Here is a 9286-nt window from a genome sequence, read left to right as displayed (position 1 = left end):
CCTCCCTCCCTCCCTTCCTTCCTTCCTTCCTTCCTTCCTTCCTTCCTTCCTTCCTTCCTTCCTTCCTTCTTTCCTTCCTTCCTTCCTTCCTTCCTTCCTTCCTTCCTTCCTTCCTTCCTTCCTTCCTTCCTTCCTTCCTTCCTTCCTTCCACCAATCCTTACCTTCTATCTTAGAATAAATCCTGGGCATTGGTTCCAAGGAAGAAGAGCAGTAAGGGCTAGGCAATGGGGTTTAAGTGACTTGCCCAGGGTCATATGGTTAAGAAGTATCTGGGGCCAGATTTGAACCTAGGATCTCCTGTCTCTAAGCTTGGCTCTTAACCCACTGAACCACTCACTGCCCATGTAAATTCTAATTTCTGCCTCTCCTCAGTCCCCTTTTCTCACTCTGGAACAAGAAATCATTAAACAAATTAAAATAAATTAAATTAAAATAACTACATAGAGCTCATTTCAATTTGCTGGGCCAATTGACATTATGAGAGGAAATTATCTTTTCCATTTGAGAAGGCCCCTGGCTTTCTAAGGCTCCTCTAGATCCGACCCCATTCTTTAATCTCTTCTATGCATTCAGTGACAAGACCAAAATGCCCTGAATAGGGCACTTCTGAGAGCCAAGATTAACATGCAATGCATTCAACTAGAGAGTTTTGGACCAATTTGGGCATAAATTCTTGAAAGCCTCAACACACCTATTTTAATCTCATTAGTGCAAACTAGCCGGACAGGCACTCAAGAAATCTGTGGGGGTGGAGGTGGGGGGCAGGCAACAAAGACGTTCCTTTTACAAGGCCAATTTCCTTAGCACCTGGAGATGAGAAATCACAGTTGTCAGCCCTTCTTTTGAAAGACAGGGAGATTGTTGATAAGTCTGAACTGTACTCAAGAGGTGGTTACAAGGACTTTGCATTCCATTCCCTTCACCGAGGGAAAGTGAGGAGGAGGAGGGGGAAAGAAAGGGGGAAAGTGGGAAGGAGAGAGTCAAGGGAGAGGGAGGAAAAGATTCGGAATGTAAGATCAGGAGATGGAGGTTCACATCCTGGCTCTACAGCTTCCCTCCTCCTTTCAGGCCTCAGTTTCCTCTTCTGGAAAATGAGGACCTTGGACTACAAGCCCCTCTAGTTCCAGATCCTATGAATTCCAAGATGGAAGAGGAAGGTTCATGGTTAAAATAAAAGAATACTATCTCATAGTGGTCTATAACACAGAAGGAAGGGAATCAATCAACCAATAGATAAATAAACATTTATTAAGAACTCACTATGTACCAGGCACTGTACTGATTAGAGCTCCTGAAAGGAGGAGTCAGTGCAGTTCCGTGCCTCAGTGGATGGAGAGCCAGGAGATCCTGGTTCAAATTTGGCCTCAGGCATTTCCTAGCTGTGTGACCTTGAGCAAGCCCCTACCACTCTTCTGCCCTGGAAATAATACTTAATATGAATTCTAAGACAGAAGACAAGGGTTTAAAGGAAAGGAAGTAGTGTATTCCTGCTCCTTTTATTCATGCTTCTCCCTATCTTCCTGTACCCCACTTCAAACCTTAAGCCCCATCAATTATTACTTTAGAAAAATTCTATAGAAAATGATCAGGAGCCAAGTAAATTCACAAGTCAGTCCTCCCAAAGGGAGAGTAAATATTGCGTAACCCATTCCTTCCCACTATGTTTCTGACTTTAATTTTATAATCAGATATTAATTTTTAAATTAAATTTTAAAATTTAAATTATTTTACATTTACATTCTTATATATCATATTATGTTATATATAAATTATATAATTTAAATTAAATTAAAAGTTTAATTTTAATTAATTAATCTACTATTCTCTGGCACAATGAGGGGTACAGAAGAAGAAGAAGAAGATATAACCCCAAGTCAGAGAAACTAAAACTTTGTCCGGAGAAAGTGGATCTATATGTGGCAGCTAGAGAAGTCTAAGGAATGCAATCAACCCATGGATAGGAGCATTTATTAAGGATCTACAATGTGCTAAGCTCTGGGAATGCGCAAAGACTAACAAGAAATAATATCAAGAGTTTAACTTCTTTTTGGAAATTAACATGTATTGGACACATCTGAGAAGATACGAAATCTATAGAAAATAAATGGTATGGTGGGTAGCTAGGTGGCTCTGTGGACAGTGTAGAGCCTGAAGTCAGAGAGATTCATCTTCCTGAGTTCAAATCCTGCCTCAGACCCTTTCTAGCTATATGAACCTGAGTGAGTCATTTAATCCTGTCTGCCTCAGTTTCCTCATCTGTAAAATGAGCTGAAGAAGGAAATGGCAAACCAATTTAGTATCTTTGCCAAGAAAACCCCAAATGGGGTCACAAAGAGTTGGGCATGACTGGAAAATGATTGAACAACAACTACAAAAATGCCAGGGTTGTGTGACAGATTGATGCACAAATACTGAGAGTATTCAAAGTAAGGGAAAGATTATTTGTGGGATGTGGTTTCCAAGGGAAGGCTTCCAGTGGAAGATATGAGTATTCATATGTGCTTTGAGAGAAATGGAGGGTTTGAATCGATAGAAAGGAGGAGAAGGAGGAGAGGGAGGAAGAAGTGGGAAATTCATTTTTTATTGAAGGTCAGTGAGGTATGGTGGGTAGCTAGGTGGCTGAGCCTCAAGGCAAGAAGGCTCATCTTTCTGAGTTTAAATCTGGTTTCAGCCACTAGTTCTGGGACTCTGGGCAAGTCACTTAGCCTTGTTGGACTCAGTTTCCTCATCTGTAAAATGAGCTGGAGAAGGAAATGGCCAACCACTCCAGTATCTTTCCCAAGAAAACTCTAAATGGAGCCGCAGTCAGACCCAACTGAAATGACTGAACAACAAGACATAGATATTGCTTACTATAAACCAAACTCTATAGTAAGTGCTGCAGAGACAAATAAATGCAAGTCCCTACTAGCACAGAACTTTTTTCTAATGAGAGAAGACAACACATAATAGCCAGCACATAATAACTTGCATTTGTATAGCTATTTAAGGATTGAAAAAGATGCCCTCCATGGATTACCTTGTTTGAGCCTCACAACAACCCTGAAAGGCAGGGACTATTATCATACCCATGTTTACATTTAGGGGAACTGAGTCTAAAAAAGATTAAGTGATTTTTTCAGAATCACACAGCTGATCAGTGTGTGAGACAGGATTCAGAAGCAGCTCTTCCTCACCCTAAGAGCACAGAGCTCTATCCACTGTTCCCTCAACTGCCTCATAAAGGAGAGCTGGAAAGCAGGGATGGGAAGGGAGAGAGGTGGAAGGTGAGAAAAAGAAAATATCCAGTAAGTTAAGCCACGATTGAAGGTAAGAAAGTCCAGACCTCCTTTCAAAACAGTGAATGGGATGAGAGAGAAACCAGTCAAGGAAAAGGCTCAAGGATTGCTCCAGCCTGAGAAGGTGGCCAGAAAGGAGAACAAGAACAAGAAATCAAGAGTTGGGCTATGAGTGAAATGGAGCATGGCTGGGGTCCCCTCCTATAACAAAGAGTTTCGACTTGTGGAGTGAGGAAGAGGGAAGCATCAACAAGGGTGGCTGGTATTTGGGCCTGAGGCAACAAAGGAAAGCTAATGCCCTTCTCCATCATGGCAAGTTGGAAAGATAAAACCCAATCCTACCCATATCCCTGGTTCCTCTGTTGCAGAAAGCAGAAAGCAGTGGGTATGGAGTTGAATTTTATCATTTTAATTTGAATAGTTTTTTTTTTTTTTTTTTTTTTTTTTTTGCAGAAAGCTGGTTCTTTTGGAGGTGATGTCACAAGGAATAATACTAATGATTTGTAAATTCTCTCTTTAACTTTGAGAATGGCTTGCCACATCTCTAACCTCATTTAATCCCAAGAACCCGGAGGAGGGATGGATCCTAAGGACATAGATTTGGGGCTGGAAATGACCTTAGAAGTCACGTTGGCCACTTTCTTCATTTTACAGATAGTAAAGCAAGGGCCCAGGAAATCTAAATGACCTGTGCAAAGTCACACAATTGAAGTGGCTAAATTGAGTTTCCAATTCAGGTTTTCTAACTTCTGATTCAGTCTTCTTTTCACTGACCATACAGGTATTACCCCCACTTAACAGATGTCTCAAAGAAGCTAAATAATTTATCTAACGTCCCACGATTTATTTGTGGCAGAGTTTGGAGGTTTGTCTATTTTTTTTTAAACCCTTACCTTCCGTCTTGGAGTCAATACCGTGTATTGACTCCAAGGCAGAAGAGTGGTAAGGGCTAGGCAATAGGGGTCAAGTGACTTGCCCAGGGTCACACAGCTGGGAAGTGTCTGAGGCCAGATTTGAACCTAGGATCTCCCATCTCTAGGCCTGGCTCTCAATCCACTGTGCTACCCAGCTGCCCCCAGGTTGGTCTATTTTTTCATTAAACAACCAAGCCTTCAAGGAACTCCTGGCTTTTGGGAGTCAGTCTGATCATTTCTGGGATATAGCTACTCCCTCTGCCGAGACCCTATAGCCCCCCACACCCCACCCATCTGGTCACCCAGTTTCCCAGGCCATACCCTCAAGCAGCTGGTGGTGACTGGGTGGCCTATTATTTCCGTGACAAATTGGCTTAATTCTCATTTGATTCCCTGGTGATCTCACCAGCCATAGGTGCCAATGCAAACTTGCTTTCTCTCTTCAAGCGAGGAGGGATGTTCCAGGAACATGGGGTTGAGAACTCCAATGAAACTCAATAGAACCATGCAAACTGAGCCTCCCTGGCCCTGCTAGGTGGATTTAGGCACGTCACTGGCAGGAAGGACCAGCCTACAGCTTCCAGTGTGGCCAGGTTTCCCCACCTACTCACTCATCACAATCTTTTCAGTTAATTATTAAGCAAGAGGCCTCCAGAGTGTTAACATTAGGATAATTGGTTAGTGGGGGCCAAGCATTTGTAGCAATGTTGCTCAAATGGGGTTGCTTGGAGATGGGACTGAATGCATATTTCTAAGCTTGGCTGGGAGAAGGAAGAGAGATGAGCATTCCTCCTTGTAAATATTAAAGTGTTTTGACAATTTTAACAGCTTGTTGACTTTTCTAACAGCAATCTTTCTGGTTGGGGACCAACCCTATATCTATCTCTGCAGTGCTAACAAGCTTAAGGAAAAGTAGTAATATGGGGTTATGAATGGAAAGAGAACTGAATTTGGGAGTGTATCCAGCCTTTGCTACTTATTACTGGCATGACCTTGAGCAGATCACTTTATTATCTAGGCCTGTTTCCTCATTCTGTAAAATAAAAAAGTTTTCGACTAGAACAGAAATGTCCAACACAGGGTCAACAATACTTCAGACCAGATTAAAATGTAATTGAGAAATATTTAACAAAATTAATAAAATACAATAGAACATAGGTAATATTAATATGTATTTTTTGAAGTTAATACGTTTCCCATAGAGATGTTTTGTAAGAGTTTAATGACCCTCCCCCCAATCTATTTGAGTTTGATACGGTGGACCAGAAGATCCCTGAAACACTTTCCATCTCTAAATCTAGAAATTCATTGAAAGGAATATTTGGGGACCTTCTGGGGTGAGTCAGGGGAACTACGAAGTAAATTCAAAGAAAAGAAGGATTCTATTTGGGGTAAGTCGATTGCTCATAAATCAACACCTCATAGAGTCTGTTGAAGAGTCATCACAGGATTTAATTTGAAAGGAAAAGAAAGGTCAGCCAAGGAGCTGGATGGAGTTTTCTCAGTCATTTAAGAAATGCTTATTGCGTGCTAGCTATGTCTTCAGTACTGAGCAGGCAGTAAAAAAGTGAAAGACAAATAATTTGACCTCAGTAAGCTTTGATTCTAGTTGGGGAAACCCAGCACACACACACATGCAAAGAGGACTCACAATATGAGGCAGTTTATGATGAGTTCCCCAATGAGTTTTGCAATATAAGTTATAGGATCATTCACTATGGGCTGGAATAATCAGGGCCAGCTTCACAGAGGTCAGATAAGCTCACCTTTAAAGGATGGCTAGAGAGGCAGATGGGTAGCTCAGTGGATTGAGAGCCAGGCCTAGAGACGGGAGGTCCTAGGTTCAAATCTGACTTCAGACACTTCCCAGCTTTGTGACCCTGGGCAAGTCACTTGACCCCCATTGCCTAGCCCTTACCACTCTTCTGCCTTGGAGCCAATACACAATATTGACTCCAAGATGGAAGGTAAGGGTTTAAAAAAATTATCTGTGTGATCTTAAGTAAGTTGCTGAACTGTCTTGAGCCTCGATTTCTTCATATGTAAAATGAGGAGGTATAATTAAATAAATGCTATGTTTTTTTTTCCAGTTGAAACATCTTCTAGCCATCCCTGAATGTAGGCATACTGTCAAACAACCATCTTGTAGAATACATACTTACACACACATATATGTATATGTACATGCATGCACATGTAACAAATCAAAATGAGATTATTATTATTAAGTTCCTGGCACATAGTAAGTACAATATAGATGTTTGCTGTTATTATTGTGATACACACACACACACACACACACACACACACACATATATATATATATATATATATATATATATATGCACACACACACACACACATAGTGAAAAGTAACTGCCATCTGGGACTTTACTTAGATTTTAAATCAAGCCACACGGGGGAAGGGGAGGCAGAATATATTTGGATTAGTGTGACATTTCAGAACCTGTCCTTCTTTAAAAACAAACTGCTTTATATAATCATAACAGCCTTGCTCAGGTCTTTTCACTGTGACAGGTAGCTCAGGAGGTCTAAGAGAAAGAGAAAATAATTTCAAAACAAAAACAAGGCAGGGATACAGGGCGCTGTCACAGGATTGGATAACATTTTCCATTTCTTGTGCTGTTCACCTGCATGGGGAACAAAAACAAGAGATTTTTCCCCCCTTTCTAAATAACACACATTGTCTTTCTACCTGGCCTTTAATCTGGGCTCTAAGCCAGCTCAGTGGATAAAATCTTTCAGGAACTTTTACAATGTCACATATTTATGCAAATGGACCACATGTTTATAGCAACAGGCGCTACAACAGCACCCGGAGGTTGCAATTAGTGAAAAGGAGCCAGGGAACTGAACAGTTCTGTGTGTGTGTGTGTGTGTGTGTGTGTGTGTGTGTGTGTGTGTGTGTACAGAGAGGCAGGTTATCTAGGAGGAAAGCTATCTACCCCTATCTACCAATTCAGTGTCCTTCAGTGTCCAGACCTGGGCTTTGCACTAGGATCTGACTAGTGATACAAAGATAAGGCTCTATGCCAAAAACTTGCTGATCATTTGTTGTGTCATCCTGGGACTGTGGTAGGTCTTTGGATCTAGATTTTTCATTTCTGTACAACAGGAGGAGCACCTCTGTCCAGTTTCATAGGCTGGTCCATAGGCTTCAACTGAGAAAACCCTGGAGTTAGGATTGCAGATTCAAAATGAGACTGACTCACCCTTTTCATCCCTGACTTCTCTCTGCCCAGATCCTTCTTCTTAACTGATGTAGAGAGTATAAAGTCTCTTTGGTGCTGAGTACCACCAGTGAGGGCTAATGGGAGCCCTGTGTGGGAGGCACTGGCAGAAATAGGGCACAGAGGAGAGAAAAGGGATAGAGGAAGGAAGGAAAGATTAGAAAGAAGGAAGGAAAGAAGGGAGGGAAGGAAAGATAGAAGGAAGGAAGGAAAGAAAAGATGAAAGGAAGGAAAAGTGCAAGAGAGGGTGGGAGGAAGAATGAAAGGAAAGAAGGAAAGAAGTAAAGGAAGGATGGATGGAAGGAAGGGGAGAAGGAGAGAGGGGGAAAAGAAGGGTGGCAAAGAAAGAAGGAGAAAAGGAGGAAGGATAGTAAAGAAGGAGGAAGGAAGGAAAGAGAAAGGAGGGATGGAAAGAAGGGAATGAAGGAAGAAGGGAAAGGAGGCAGGATGGAAAGAATGAAGGGAAGGAACAAAAGAAGAAAGGATGGAAGGAAGGAAAATGAATGGAAAAAAGGAAAGAAGGGAGGGAAGGAAGAATAGAAAGAAAGAAGGAAGGAAGGAGGGAATCATAGATAAGTGGAAGGGACTTTAGAGTCAAGGGATCACAGATCTAGAAATAGTAGGGAACTCAAAATACCTTTCTCTCATTTTACAAATTAGCAAATAAAACGATTTCCCCTTGAATGATGGTATAATTGAGATCAACTGGATTATGCAGATAATTTGCATTTGTTGCCTCTATCTAAAATAACTTTTAAAGAAGTGATTAGTTAACCAGCTCTTCTATGAACTTCCGACAAGAGTACACAACTTAATTGGATGAAATGACTCTTCCCTCTCCTTTCAGCTTCACTGGTCTCTTTCTCTGATCCCAATACTGAAGTGAGTTTGGGCTGGGATGGCAAGCCTTGAGTTGGCTGCTCTCAGTCTCTGGTAACCCATCCAGTGCCCCATGACTTCACTGGAGGAGGCTGCTGAAGTCAGCATGTTCCCTTTCCAACCCTTTGGGACAAGGAACAATCCCAGCGGCCTGTAAATGGTGCAAGTAGAAACACCCCACCCACCTGCCGTATTTAGCTTGGATGAAAAATGTACGCTGTGGTGACAATTCAAAGTGCCCTGGGCAGAGACAGTACCCAATAACACTCTTACATAGCCTTACTTGTTGATGAATTACGAGGCTATACATAGAGCTGTATGAGCTGTTAGTTGTTTTTTTTTTTTTGTTTTGAGTTGGGAGGGAGAAGGAATGGGAGAGTTCTTTGTGTGATTTTAAAGAATTTTACTCTTAATGTTAGACCATACTAGAGAACTCCTCCCAAATACAGGGCAAGGATCTAATGCAGCAAAGCTTTGTAAATAGTTGATAGAGCTCATTTTGGGCTAGGTGGGTGTCCATCTGTCAAACCCACGTTTTTCCTAAACTCAATGATAAGTCTGGGAAAAACTCAATTGAGGAGAACAGCTGTGGATCTCAGGTGCTCATTTCACCTAGTTCATTGTATTTGTTTGTTTTGACAAGAAAACCAATGTAATCAAAGCCAAAAGGTTTTGAATGTTTTCTCCACCACACTCCTTCCACCACCAATCCTTTTCTACCCCCATCTCCCATTCCTCCCATTCCCCCATCCCCACACCTCATCGATATTGACCTCCCCACTACTGCAGCGATGATGAACCTATGGCGTGGGTTTCAAAGATGGCACACAGAGCACTCTCTGTGGGCACAGCACGTGGCTACCCTCGGCCCTCCCCCCTCCCCCAGTTCATTACTAGACAGGCAGAGGGACTTCACTGGAGTTGCTCCCTCCCCCTCTCCATTGTGCCTCCTGGCATTTTTTC

This window comes from Gracilinanus agilis, chromosome 3 (genome assembly GCF_016433145.1).
Source record: "Gracilinanus agilis isolate LMUSP501 chromosome 3, AgileGrace, whole genome shotgun sequence".
Classification (NCBI taxonomy): Eukaryota; Metazoa; Chordata; class Mammalia; order Didelphimorphia; family Didelphidae; genus Gracilinanus; species Gracilinanus agilis.
This window is presented reverse-complemented; position numbering follows the sequence as displayed.